The sequence below is a fragment of the Protopterus annectens genome, chromosome 5.part0 (genome assembly GCF_019279795.1).
Source record: "Protopterus annectens isolate FY-2018-M chromosome 5.part0, PAN1.0, whole genome shotgun sequence".
Taxonomy (NCBI): Eukaryota; Metazoa; Chordata; order Ceratodontiformes; family Protopteridae; genus Protopterus; species Protopterus annectens.
Window position 1 is genome coordinate 1,677,858,750 of NC_056735.1, and position 15,008 is coordinate 1,677,873,757.

Below are 15,008 nucleotides of genomic sequence, written 5' to 3' on the forward strand. Positions count from 1 at the left end.
TCACATCTAGATCAGGGGAAGTCATTGTGCCTATTTACTCATCCCTCATCAGGCCCATAATTGAGTACAATGCCCCTTTTGGGATGTACCTTACCAGACACCTGCAGCAACTGGAAAGATCCCCAAAGTACCTCACCAAGAGGATCAAAGGGCTCAAACAGATGCCACATGCTGCCCGGTTAAAGAAACTCCAGCTCTATTCAGTGGCATACCGCCTGCTCAGAGGCGATCTGTGCCTGACGTATAAAGCCATGTCCAACCCGGAATTAATGGACATGCTGCACCTCAGAAAATCCAAATCCCATCAAGCTACGTGCTCGAGAGACTTGAACCTCAGCACTGAAATAAATAGGACATGCTGGAGGGATAGATTCATAACCCAGAGGCTCCCTTCACTCTGGAATAAAATCCCAGTCCAGGTTAGGCAGAGTCCCTCACTGACTCTTTTCAAGAGGAATCTTGATGAGTGGATGGGGATTGTAGGTTTACCCAGGTATCACCGGTGTCACTGTTAGACAGAGGCACAGTATACTAACCTCGAAAAGGGCATAGCAAAATTAATTTAAAATGGGTGGCGAAAGCCAAACACACTCTGGCTAGGCTTATAAATGCCCTAGGGCAGATAGCCTAGTATGAACCTATGAACCTATGAACCTATATATATATATATATATATATATATATATATATATATATATATATATATATATATATATATATATATATATATATATATATATCTATATATATATATATATATATATATATATATATATATATATATACACACATATATATATATATATATATATATATATATATATATATATATATATATATATATATATATATATAGGATATCTGTAGGATGTATATTGAGCCTGTAGATGTATCTAACCTGTTGGCCAACAGGTTTTGTGAAAACTTCACTCCCCTGTCCCTACCAGACATACCCCATGACATCCCTAGTGCCTGTCCCCTACCTTGTATCTCTAAAGGGCAGGTCTTTGATGCCCTCTCTAAGGCCAAAAACACAGCATCTATGGGGCCTGATAACATCCCAGACTGCATCCTACATGGGCTCCAATATGAATTAGCAACACCATTGGGTAATCTTTTCAATCATACTCTAAGCACCAGCTTTGTACTGGCTGAATGGAAGACAGGCACCATTATTCTCTTGCTCAAAAGTGGTGCTTCCACTGACCCTGGGAACTATAGACCTATTAGCCTGAATAGCCTTATCTGCAAGGCCATGAAGTAAATCATCATGGACCTTATCAACAAAGATACAGGTAATCTCCAAACACTTGACCCTACTGAGTTTACATTTGTCAAAAGGAGAGCATGCCTGTTAAACCTGGTGGACTTCTTTGGGACAGTCACCAAGGCCCTGGATGAGGGGAAATCTGTGTACAGTCTACCTGGACTTAGCTGAGGTATTTGACACTATCCCCCACTCAGGTATCATTGACAAACTCATCCAACTTGGCATCAACCCTTATATTGTTAGATGGGTCACTAACTGGCTCACTGATATTACTTATATACTCAAAATACAGGGAATCCACCACCAACAGCAGACCTATAACCAGTGGTGTTCCACAGGGATCAGTCCTGGGACCTCTACTGTTTGGAATCTATTTCTCCGAAGTACAAACAAAAACTAAAGGTCTGTGGCTGACCATGTTTGCTGATGACTGCAAACTTGGAGCGGTCATAGAATCTCCAAATGATGTCAACATCCTACAAGACGGTCTTACACAAACAAATGATTAGTGACAAAGTCATGGCCTTAAACTCAATGAAAAAAAATGTATTATCATTCCTTTTGGTAAAAGCGATGTTCCTGCTAACTACCACATCAATAGCAACACCTTAAGTACACACTCAGTGGTGTGAGACCTTGGCACACAGATTGACAGCAACCTTACCTTTGACCACCTTGTTTCTACAGTGGCAAGAAGGACATTCTACATTGCTCATCTCATAAGTAAGGACATTGTCTCCAGAAAAAAAGAAGTTATAACTCCCTGTACTCTTCCCTCATCAGGCCAATAACTGAGTACAATGCCCCTTTTGGTATGTACTTTTCCAAGCACCTGCAGCAATTAGAGAAACCACAAAGGTTTCTTACAAGGAAAATTTAAGATCTTCAGCATCTGTGCTATGGGGATCGTCTGAAATCGCAGTCACTTTATTCTGTTTCATACAGACTACTCAGAGATGATCTGTGCCTTACATACAAGGCCATCTCTGACCCTGCGTTATTGGAAATGCTGCATATCTGTAAGTCAAATGGTATAAGGGTTACTTGCTTTAAAGACCTTAACCTGATAAGTGACTTGAATAAAACATGCTGGAAAGACAGATTTGTCTCCCAGAGGTTACCATACCTTTGGAACAGACTCTCACTTCATGTCAAACAGAATAAGAAGTTATGTACCTACCATAACATTCCATGTTAGTTGTCTTCATCTCGCCTTCTTTCTTGCTGTGACTTGGCCATCTTCAATAGCTCGAGAGCTGTATACTGACTCGAGGCTACCCCCTATCCCATAATGCCTAGCGATATCTACCCAGATCTCAGTTGAAATAGCTAAACCAGACATAATAGAAAAAACAGTTTCAAAAAAATGGTTGTTCCCAGCATTCTAATATCTAGAATAGTTTAGGAAGACCTGGCCAGAAGAATAACAATAAAAGAATACTCAGCCAGTGAAAAAAAGGAACTCCTCTCAATTCACTAGGACGGGGGACAGAGGGAGGGACGTAAGAAAGAAGGTGAGATGAAGACAACTAACATGGAAAGTTATGGTAGGTACATAACTTATTAATGTTAAGTTGTCTATCTCGCCTTCATTCTTGCTGTTTGGGACAGCGTCCCTAGCACCTAACACCCTGGGTGGCTCAGTGGAACAGACTCTTCAGAACAGTGGAACCAAAGTCAGCTCTGCTCCGGGAGACCATATCCACCTAGTAATGAGAGATAAAGGTATGAGGGTTTGCCCATGTGGCAGCTGCACAGATGGAATCCATGGGCAACCTAGACTGAAAGGCTACAGAGGTGGCTAACGCCCTAGTAGAATGACCTTTCGGTTTAATTGGTAACTCTTTCTTCCTTAACTGATAAATAAAAGTAATAGTGTGGGACAACCATCTGGATAAGGTCACCTTGTCTATAATAAAAATCTTGGAATTTTTATGTGCATCGTAGTGGTGGTCTTGTCCTGTATTTTCACTACTGTTTGGTTTCTCTTCTGGAATCGGGACCTTTGGATAGCAGCTGAACCTTATTTTATTTCACCTTGGAAACTGGGAGAACTTGTTTGTTTAAGGCATAAGAAAGGAATAATTGGTCTGATTTTCTTATTTCTTTAGTTCTGTGCAGGTAAAAACGCAATTGTCTTTGAATGTCCAATTGGTGAAGTTTGTACTCTGCCTTGTTGCTATGATTTGGGAAGAACACAGGGAGATCTATAGATTGTTTTAAATTATATTCTGAGCAGACTTTAGGAAGAAACTAAGGATTAGTCCTCAGAGCAACTCTGTCATTGTGAAACACCAAGTAGGGAGGACGAACACATAGTGCCTGGAGTTCTGAAACACGCCTAGCTGAAGTGATAGCTACCAGAAAGAGTGTCTTCCAAGATAGAAACCTGATGGAGCAGGAAGCTGCTGGTTCAAAAGGGGGCAGAATTAAAGAAGTTAGGACTAAATTAAGGTCCCAAGGGGGAGGAGGATCTCTCACTGGAGGTCTAAGAAGAGAGGTTCCTCTCAAAAAAGCTTTACAGAGCTTATGAGACATAATGTTAGAATTTGACCAACCAATATGAAAATTAGAAATGGCCACTAATTGTACCCTAATCGTAGCAGAAACGGCCCCGGAGTGAAACAGTTGTGCCAGGAATTCCAGAATTTCGTGGAGTGGGGTTGAGAAGGGATCCACATTCCTAGACTCCGCCCAACAAGAAAAACATTTCCATTTGCTAGCATAAGTTTTTCTCATTGTAGACTTGTGAGAGGAGATGATAATCTCATGTACTGCTGGGGAAATGCTGGGAAGCCTGGCTAAGGTTGGAAGTGGAGCAACCAAGCTGTGAGCTGGAGAGTTTGGAGGGATTGATGCAACCCACCTGATTGATGAATCAGGAGATCTGGAATTGGGTCCAGAGTCCAGGGTTGATCGAGAAGGTAATGGTGCAGGAAGGGGAACCATATATGTTGAGGCCAGTAGGGGGCAATGAGGATCATTTTGCAACCCAATGATTTTGCTTTCTGTATGAGTTTCGGTATCAGGGGAAATGGAGGAAAAGCATAAAGAAGTCCCTGAGGCCAATCGTGGACTAGAGCGTCTCTGGGTATGTGACCTGGAAGCAGAAGAAGGGAGAAATAGTTGCTGCATTTGCTGTTGAAGGGGGTGGCAAAAAGATCGCAGCAAGGCTGTCCCCATTTGTGGAAAATAAGATCTGCAACTTCCTGATTCAGAGACCACTCGTGAGGCATGAGGATAGCTCTGCTGAGCCTGTCCGCTATGACGTTGGATCTCCCAGGGATGTGTGTCGCGATCAGAAAATGTTGGGAGGAAATCGCCCACTGCCAAAGTCTGAGTGCTTATCGACTCAGGGGGTAGGATCTGGTCCCGCCCTGCTTGTTGATATACCACACCACTGACATGTTGTCTGTTTGAATTGCAATGGTCCCGGAAGGAAGAGAGTCTTGCAGAGCTTGCAATGCTAGGAGCACGGCTCTCATTTCTAGGACATTTATATGCAGATGGTACTCGTGAGGTTGCCAAGTGCCTTGGACTGTCCTACCCAGATATTGCCCCCCCACCCTATCAGGGAGGCATCTATCATCACTGTGGCTACCAGAGGGGGTTGTATGAAAGGTCTTCCCTGAGTAACTAATGGAGAGACCAACCATCAAGAAAGGTGTCTTTTGCATGCCTCCGTGATAAGGATCATGTGAGACATGGGTAGCTCTTGGAAGGACCACTGTGTGAAAAGAAGCCACTGAAGAATTCTCATGTGGAAGTGTGCTAGTGGGATTAGAAGAATGGCTGCTGCCATGGAGCCCAGAGTTTGAAGGACATACCTGACTTGGATTATTTTGCTCTGCATTAGAATTTGCGCTTGTTGGCGAATTGTGGACACTCTTTCTAGTGGTAACCTTGCGAACATATCCCTAGTGTTTAAGTCTGCTCCTATGTAAGTGATAGACTGACAGGGCAACAAGGCAGATTTTTCGAAATTTATTGTAATACCTAGCTGGGTGCAGGATGTGATTGTATAATCCTGCGCTTGTAGGAGTTGATGCCTGGTGGTAGCAGTGAGGAGCCAGTCATCTAGATATGGAAACACCTGGAATCCTTGACGTCTCAGGTGAGCCGTGACCACTGTCATACACTTGGTGAACACCCTGGGGGCTGTGGTGAGACCAAAGGGCAGAGCTCTGAACTGGTAATGACTGGCCCCCACCCAAAAGCGAAGAAATCTCCTGGAGCGTCTGTCCATCTTGATATGGTAGTACGTGTCATGAAGATCTATCAAGCACATCCAATTGCCCTGACCCAGAAAGGGTAGAATGGACTGTAGAGTGACCATCTGAAACTTTGTTCTTTGTACAGACTTGTTTAGTCTGCTGAGATCCAGAATCGGTCTCCAGTCCCTTGTCTTTATTGGTACCAAAAAGAACCTTGAGTAAGTTCTGGATCCGTGCTGGTCTGCAGGGACTTCCTGGATGGCTCTTTTTTCTAGAAGTTTTGAAACTTCTATTACTGCTTGCTCCTTCAGATTGGGTGGCACATCTGGAAGGATTTTCTTTGACTGTAAGGGGAGTTGATGGAAGGGAATTTTGTAACCTCCGGATGTAATGGACCGTACCCATCTGTCTTTTGTTAAATTTAGCCAGGCTTTTGGGTAGAGTGAAAGTCTTTCCCCGACTGCCTCCAGAGGTGAGCAGCTGGGCAACCCTTCTGGGATGCTGGAAGGGCTTATCAGAGAAAGATTCTGTGGACCACCTCTGCCACGAAGGCGGCGTCTATTATTATTGTTTCCCCCCCTGTCTCTGGAGGAAAAATCACTACGTGTGTCAGGCAAGGCTCCCTGAGATTTACGGTACCACATTTTCCCACTCTTCTGACCCTTGGGGTAAGGTCTAGAGGGAGTGGAAAAATGGACTCCCATGGCAGAGAGAGTCTTGCCTTCTTGACTGACTGTACCTAGTCAATGTGTCTTTCACCTGTGGCCCAAAGAGAAAGGAGCCATCAAAGGGGGTATTGGTGAAGGATGCGTGAAATGGTTCCGCAAAGTGACACAGCCGCATCCACGCATGCCTCCTAAGGACTACACCCATGCCCGCGGCTCTACTTGCTCCATCGACTGCATAGGAAATGAGCCTCATGGAGGAGTTAACTATAGAATTAAGCGTCACTAGCTGGGAAGCTACTTTGGCTTGTGCTCCCTCAGCTGTAGGATCTTGAAGGGTATCTCCAAGCTCTTTAAGGAGATCCCTTTGAAGTTGAGTAAATGTCGCTGAAGCAAACATTCGCTTTTTGTAACTGTCCATCATCCTAGACTCCTTGTTAGGGGGATGAAAAGATGAAGAGGTCTCTGCTAGCTCTTTTTTGGTGGCTGCTGCTACCACCATGGCATCAACTGGCACACCCTTAGAAAGGAATTGCTTATCCTGGGGGGCTGTAATAAATTTACTAGGTCTCCTCGGAGTTAGTTTCACTGTGTCTGGAGCTGACCAAGCCTTACGAGCCACTACAGACAGAAGTGGGTCGAAAGGCGGAGAAACCCAGGAGGTGGAAAGTCAGGAACCGAAAGCATCCAGGAATACAGACTCATCCTTGGTAGTGGATAGGGGATTCCAGTTCCCCCTCTGCCTAAGCATTTCCAGGATGTCCGAGAAGGAAACATCTTCAGAGGGGGATCTCGGGGACCCTTCCGATTCATCTAAGTCTGTATCAGTAATGACAGACTCAGGGGAGTCAATGTGCTTCCTCTTGCACTTCCTCTTCTGAGGGGGCTCCTCTGAGTGATCAGGGGAGGCCTCAGAAGAACAGAAAACACCCAATGGGGTGTCCTGGAGCCTTGGTTCCCCATGCTTGGGGTCTGAAGGAGGAGCAGAGGTTGGCACCGGCACTACAGGGGACGGACCGGGTGGGGCCGGTAGTGGAGCTGACTCGGGGGACAGCACACTCCGCATGACCTCAAAGGCGTCCCTGTCTCAAGGCAGAGAAAGCTCCGGTTCCAAAGAAAAAGGAATCTTTTTCCATGCCGAGGGGGACGGCTCCGAGGCCGATGTTGGAACTGAGCTCTCCTGCGCCAATGCTCTGAGACGGAGAATGGGGTCAGACAAGGGTCCAATGCCACTTGCCCCCTCGGACCCGACGAGGGAGCCACAGCATCCAGATCCCTCGATGGAAGGTATCATCGAGGTAATCTCAGCTGACGTCAGAACTGAAGGGGATATGGTTATCGGAGCCGATGGTTCCACTACTCGAACCCCAATGAACTCCAGCTCCGAACTCATTGGAGTTGTTGGAGGAATATCAAGTGAAGTGGATGGAGCCGATACCTGTTGAGGAGGGCTGGACAATAATTTAGCTAGTGCCTGAGACTTTAGCAACCTACTGACTACTCTCTCCAGATCATGATCCGACAGCCTAGAGGATCGAGAGGAGTGAGAGAATCGGTGGCTACGCTCACTTTGAAGTAATGGAGACCGAGGAGACAAATTCACCGACTCTAAGGAAGGGGACCTCAGCCTCTTGTGGCTCCACGATGGCTCCGAAGCATCCGATGGAGCCGATGGGGAGGTTGTCTTGTCGGTGCCAGCCGGAACCAACTTAGAAGGTAAATCCTGCACAGGAGTCAGCTCTGAGGGTGGAGCCGACGGCTTAGTGGATTTTGGGGATTTCACTGGCTGTGAACTCTTTGCCGGTAAATCCTGGGATTTTAACAGACCCCTAAGAATCAGTTTGTTCTTATGCTCCTGCAGGACTCTTGGACTAAAAGCATGGCAAATAGAACAAGAGCCCTGCAGGTGAACAGTGCCCAAACAGTAGACGCAACTAGTGTGCTCATCTGTCAGAGACATTTTCTGACAGCATGAGTCGCACTTCTTGAATCCAGAAACCTTAGCTTCCTTAGACATGACTGTATCAAAAAAAGGGAAGACTAAGTAAGTAAATAAAGACAAAAAAAACAGTACTACACTAGACAAAACACACCAGTACTATCTATAACTATGAAGGAAATCTAAGATATAATATAATTAAATATTAATATATATATATATATATATATATATATATATATATATATATATATATATATTTTACAATAAGTAGGAGAGCCTCTAAGTTAAACGGCTAACCTAGGGATGGGGGAGGGGCGGAGAACTCTCTAACTTAAACGAGTTCTGTCAAAAAAGGTAGACACACTATAGAAAATATAACTACAACATGTATAACTAACTCTAAATAGAAAGGATACTAGAAAATTTAAATTCTAAGGAAAGTTTACACAAAAAGTTAAATATACTAGCCTGAGCCAGAAAAACGACACCCTCGCAGCTGAAGCGGCAAACGAGATCTGGATAGCTATTGCTAGGCATTATGGGATAAGGGGTAGCCTCAAGCCAGTAAACAGCTCTCGAGCTATTGAAGATGGCCAAGTCAGAGCCAAGGATCGGCTCTGATCCCAAACAGCAAGAATGAAGGCTTGATAGACAACTTAACATCACATCTTCAACTGCAGTCTGTACGAGTGGATGGGTGACTGTAAATTCACCCCAGGGGTTTCATCTGTGTCCCTCTCGGACAGGGGCAATAGGTGCTGGTTGTGGAAATAAGGGTAGAACTTGGCTGGGCTTGTAAGGGCCCTAGGGCCATTAGCCTAGTAACTTCCTATGATCCCATATAGGGCATGACCCAAGAAGAATACAAGTCATAAGATGGCTTTTATTGATAAAATATGTCTAATAAAAAAGAATTTACAGTCATACGCTACCAATATATGTAATTCTGTATGAATTGCAGGAAGAGTCAATTCTGGGCATGTGGTGAGAAGAGCACTTTTGACTAACATCAAAGACCGAAACAATACTATTTTCATGAACTGTAATCATAACCTGACTTAGGAATGCAGTCCATTCCCTTCATGTCACTGGAAACTCAAATGACTTGGAGAAATTAGCAAACACTAGAAAACCTCAGTGACAACCATACACCAGGACAGACCAAACCAAAAAATGATCAGTTAATTCACTTTATTAAGTGCTTTCATCCTACATGGACTTCATCAGAACAAAAAACATCATATTAAAGCAGTTTAAAAAAAAAACTGTAAGATCTTCCTATCGGTTGTGCCAAATCAACATAATTTCCTTAATTAATTCCAATTAAAAAAAATTTTTCTCAATAGCCCTAACAACAGGTACTTAATTTATAAAAAATCATCAAGATTCATAATCAAATGCATCAAAGTTCATAAAAAATAAGAAATAGCCTTCTAACTTAGTGAGTTGACACTGTTAAATATGCATCCCATCACAAATTGTTAAATACTAATTACAAAGCAAGTAAAGCAATTTCAATGGTCTTTGCCAATATCGTCTTATTGTATTGGGAGAAAAACTTTGTATTTAATTCTCCTTTTTATAAGAACATGATTTGTTACTTATTCTTCCTGGATGATATTTTTATTATCTGGAAATGTTCAGTTGTGGGAGTTGTGAGAATTTATTGGGTATATTAACTTCTACCCAGTTTTTGAAATTTACTCATGACATCAAGAATGATGAAATCCATTATTTGGATGTTCAACTTATTAAGGATCTCGGGAAACATAAGTTTAAATATAAAATTATACAGGAAAGAAAAATTTTCAAATGCCTATCTCTGTTACAGTAGTAACCATCCTCAGTATCAAAAAAAGGGTATTGTAAAGGGGCAGATGGTCCGAATAGCTAACATGATTTCTGAATACGAGGACCTGTTGGCTGAGTTAAATTTTACTGAACAACTCTTTCTTGAAAGAGGTTACCACAGCACCTTAACTATGACAATTAAGAGAGAAATATTGGATGAATATGGTATCAAGTATATTCCCCTTTTGGGTAACAGTTTGGAAAATGTTAACTCATATTTACCCTGTAATAGAACCAATGGAGCTAACCATGGGGAATGGAATTCTGATTCCCCTATGAGGAATGTAAGAGATGAGAAATTTAATTATACTTCATCTTTAATTCTTAAATCTGGTCAAGATACCACTGGAATTCAAAAGATTCTAAGAAAATATTGGGATCTTTTTTCCAAGATGCCCAATGGCCTGGTGGCATTTTCTAAATCATTACATTTTACATACTGTAGGGGCAAAATATTAAGGACATCTTGCAGAACAAACCCAGAGCCAATAGTAGCAGTTTTAATAGGAATAAACCCTTGGGTATCTACAAGTGTGGTATGTGTCAGCAGTGTAGGTATATGGCTCAGATGGCCAATTTGAGGTTACTTAATCTAGGAACAAAGCTCAGAGTAAATAGGTACTATAACTGTTGCTCCAAAGAAGTAGTTTATTTAGCCTTTTGTCAGGTATGCTGGGCATAGTATGTGGGTAAGACTGAAAGAGCTTTGAAAATGAGGGTGTATGAACACCAATATGAAATAAAGAGGGGCATAGGAACAAATGCCTTGTAGAAACATCATCAGAACTGTACAAATGCTATTTTCAAATTTTGGGTTCTGAACAGGTTGATGTTATCCCACGGGTAGGGCAGTGGGAGACCCTGCTTGAGTATTGTGAACTGCAGTAGCAACTACACCTATGTGCTAACACTTTACTTAGTTTTAACAGCCAAATATCCCTTGGTCTGGTTTTGAAATTGCGTGCTACAAAACTTTAAATAAGAGAGCAGCCGAATGGTATGTAGTATCTGACAAGGACTTTGATTTTTTCTTTCAAAAAAATATTTTATATACCATTAAATGTAATGCATATCAACAAGTTTATTCTTACTGGAGAACCCCCAGCCACCACTGAAATTGCTTTACTTGTTTTTTAATTAGTCTTTAACAGTTTCTGATAGGATGTACATTTAACAGTGTTAACTCACTAAGTTAGAAGACTATTTACTATTTTTTATAAACTTTGATGAATTTTTATAAATGAAGTAACTATTGTTAGGGGTACTGAAAAAAACTTTTTTAAACTGGAATTAAATAAGGAAGTGGCATTGATTTGGCACAACCAATCAAAAGAATTGACTGTTTTTTAAAAAAAATGTTTAAAAATGATTTTAATATGATAGATTATATTTTGATGAAGTCCAAGTAGGAGAGAAGCACTTTATACAGTGAATTAACCAATCATTTTTGTGGTTTGGTATGTCCTGGTATGTGGTCATCACCAAGGTTTTCTAGTGTTTGTGGTTTTGTTTTACCATTTGTTGCCAACAGTTGATTTGGGTTCTACTTGGAGAAATTAAATCATGAAACAAAATCCTAAACAAGGAGAAGTACTCAACAAGGACCACAGATATGATTCTAATAAAGGTTACACTGAAGGCAATTCATCATCAGGTGAAATAATGCCTAGGAAAATTATTTCCCTCCAGTCAAAGACTTCTGACTTCAGAAGAACCAAAGTCTGCTTCAGAAACAGGAATTTCAAAGAGAAGCCTGCTCAGACTTCTGGCACTGTTTGCTAACACCGGGTCCAAGTCAAAAATCACCACACAAAGCAGGCACAAAATATTGTTCTGCACAGGACGATGAAGACTGGGCAGTGCCAACCAAGTTCTTAATGCATTTAAAACGTATTAAATAAATTCATGTTAGTAGAGAAGCTTGAGGAGTATATTTCTTCACTCTGTTTCAAGAATACAATAAAACAGTTATGGTCAGTGATTCAGTCATAATTATGTATAATATATGGGGTATTTTAGCTGCCCCAAAGTACTCAAGCTTTAGCAAAGCAAAGTCTCTAACAGCTTTAAAAACTTCATACACTTGTGCTGTCAGACAAGTGGAGACTAGAAGCAAAGTGCATGTCTTATTAACCAACAGATGTAAAAGCTGCTTAACACTTTGCTTCACTACATTTTTGGCAGAGAGAAGCACGTCAGCATTTAAAGCTCTCTTTAGGTTTCTGATGCAGTTCTGTAGTCTTACCATCTGTAAGACCACCTTCCCAAAGAGGCAGGTCACTAGGAAAGTCTCTCAGGGATTTGTGCTGTCTGCTTCTTTTTGTCATCTACTTCTCTGAAGTCAAGGGCAATGTCAAGGGCCTCTGGATGACCATGTTTGCAGGTGGTTGTAAATTAGGAGCAGTCATAGAATTTCCCCTAGACACTAGCATCCTACAGAATGGACCTGCACAGACAAATGACTGGTGCCAAAGCCATGGCTTAAAACTCAATGCCAAGAAATGTGTAAATGTACCCTTTGGGAAGTCAGCCACCCTAGGAAATTACCTCATTGTTAACACACCCCTAAGAATAGAACCAGTAGTCAGGGATTGGGTACATATGTAGATATTAACCTAACTTTTGACCAACATCTGTCTAACATAGTAAAGAAATTATTAAACAAAAAATACAGAGAAAGCAAAAACTGCTCTATTTGTATTCACGTGGTCAGGACTTTTGATAAAATAAATGGCATTTCTTTTCAGCCTAGGGCTATTTTCTCCTGTGTGTCCAAGGGAGTGGTTTACTGTCTCTCATGCCATTGTGGTTTCTTCTACATAGGAGAAACCAAAAGAATGCTTAAAATCAGAGTACAAGAGCATGTTAGAGACATTAAGAATCAAAATTTCGATAACCCTGTGGCATCACAGTTTCATGCAGTACACTTGGGGGTCTTGTACCAGACGCACTCTGTATTTTAAAGTTTGGAACTTTGGTGCCTCATGGTTTAAACAAAGAACTTGAGTGTAAGGCTTTTTTTTGTATTGTGTTAATTATTAGTTTGTTTTAGTTAATTGATTAATGATGTGATATTTGTTATTTAAATGTAGCTTGTGCTACTGTGATGTTAACTCTGTGAAAGGCTTGCTAGCCGGGGCGCTGGAGTATTAAACAATTTTGGATTTTATGCTTCTGCCGTTGGTGTTCGCTTTGTCTGTGTATTTTTTTTATTTGTTGTTTAGTAAAGAAATTATTCTATGTTGCTCAGCATATAAGCAAGGGCATGGATCTAGGTCCAAGGACATCACTGTTCCACTGTATTTGGCCCTCATCAGGCCCATCACTGAGTGCAGTGCCCCCTTCTGTATATACCTGGCTTGGCACATACAACAACTGGATCATCCACAGAGGTTCCTCACTAAAAGAATACAGGGCATAAACAGCATGTCCAGTGCAGATCATCTCAAAATCCTATCTCTATACTCTGTCTCCTACAGATCGTTGAGAAGTGATCTATACCTCTGGCATACAAGGCATCCTTGGATTGCACTCTAATGGACCTTTTGCATATCTGCAAAATGAATAGCATCAGAGTTACTCAATTTAGGGATTTAATCTTTGCTTGCGACATAAATAGAACACATTGGAGGGACAAGTATATGTCTCAGAGAATTCCCCTCCTCTGGAACACACTTCCCATCCATGTGAAGCAAAGGTATTCCATAACTCTATTCAAGAGGACCCTGTACCACTTAATGGGAAATTGGAAATACTCTCCGGGTCTAGCATCTACGTCTCTAATAGAGAGAAGCAATCTGTAAATTTTAACCTAGTCTACATACACCCCTGAAAATAATCTCTAAGGCCCATAAACTTGCTGGATACAACTGGCTAGGCTTACAAGGGCCCCAGTGGCCATTAACCTAGTATACATCTATGAATCTAAGACAGCAGTGGTCTTGCTAATACAAGGGCCTTACATATGAACCTTGCTACAACAGGATTGTTTTTTTCTTGATTTTGGAGCATAAACACATGTGTCATGCATAACACAGAGGGCTATGTGTTCAGTGATCATAACCCACTTATTATGTATTTGAGACATTGATGCCATGAAATTTACCTTGAAAGTGAAGTTCAAGAGGTGAATATTGGCATCCATGTCAAGAACACATAATGCAAGGTTATGATTGGTGAGACGACCATAATTCTTTATAGTGCATTGAGCTTTAGCTGCTCCATGTACTATTAGTTACAGGCAAAAAAACTGATGCACTTAGCAGACACTTGTCAGAAAGGCAGTGTAATGCCGTTCATCACGTTTACACCTACCTTTAATGCTTCTCTACTGTGCAGATTTTCATGAATATCCAGATTATTGCTTCATATTTTTGGTCTGTTCCTTATAAAATCTGTGGTTTTCAAATAAACCACCGAGGACTGAAGTCACTAATCATGACATATATTTGAGTTTCAGAGTTCATAACATTCACATTATACAGGCAAACACATCCTGTTATCCTAGCAACCTTCTATTTTTTTTTTTTTTACAGAAAGTCAGAAATGTTAAGGGTATGGACAGTAGGCAGAAACAGTTTTCCTGCTAAGTGGTACACCTGACCTTAAAAATATAAGCAATGATGCTTAACATTTGTTAAGGTTGGATCACGTGCCACTCTGTTGCTTAACTGTTTTTTCTTTTCCAAATATCAGAGCATAATCACCATGCTCCATGCACTACATTATTATTACTGGAATAAGCCATCATATAACAACAGTGATACAATCAATATTTATGTATTTCTTTAGGATGGCATCTCTCCTAAGGTATAAAGCACTAAAAAACACACACAAGTTGTGGCCCCCCAAAACCAGACCAAAACTTCAAATCACCAGAACCGCTAAACACGATTTACTCCTAAGGGGGTAGATGTACATCTCTGTGCCTCATGTCTGAATCCACTCCAAGATATACTGTACAAAAGCATATAACTCCTTTCATTATTGGTTCATGTACATGCTAGTACATTCTTACTGTCAGATACAAACTGAAATAAAGAGAAAGTGTATTTTTATTATAACAG

At 41.3% G+C, this 15,008-nt stretch overlaps 1 protein-coding gene across 1 annotated transcript in view; it reads right to left on the reverse strand.

Annotated features, from left to right (window-relative positions):
- LCA5L (lebercilin LCA5 like) overlaps positions 1-15,008 on the reverse strand; it is a 96,280-nt gene that overhangs the window by 80,709 nt on the left and 563 nt on the right. The gene's annotated exons all lie outside the window — the stretch shown is intronic.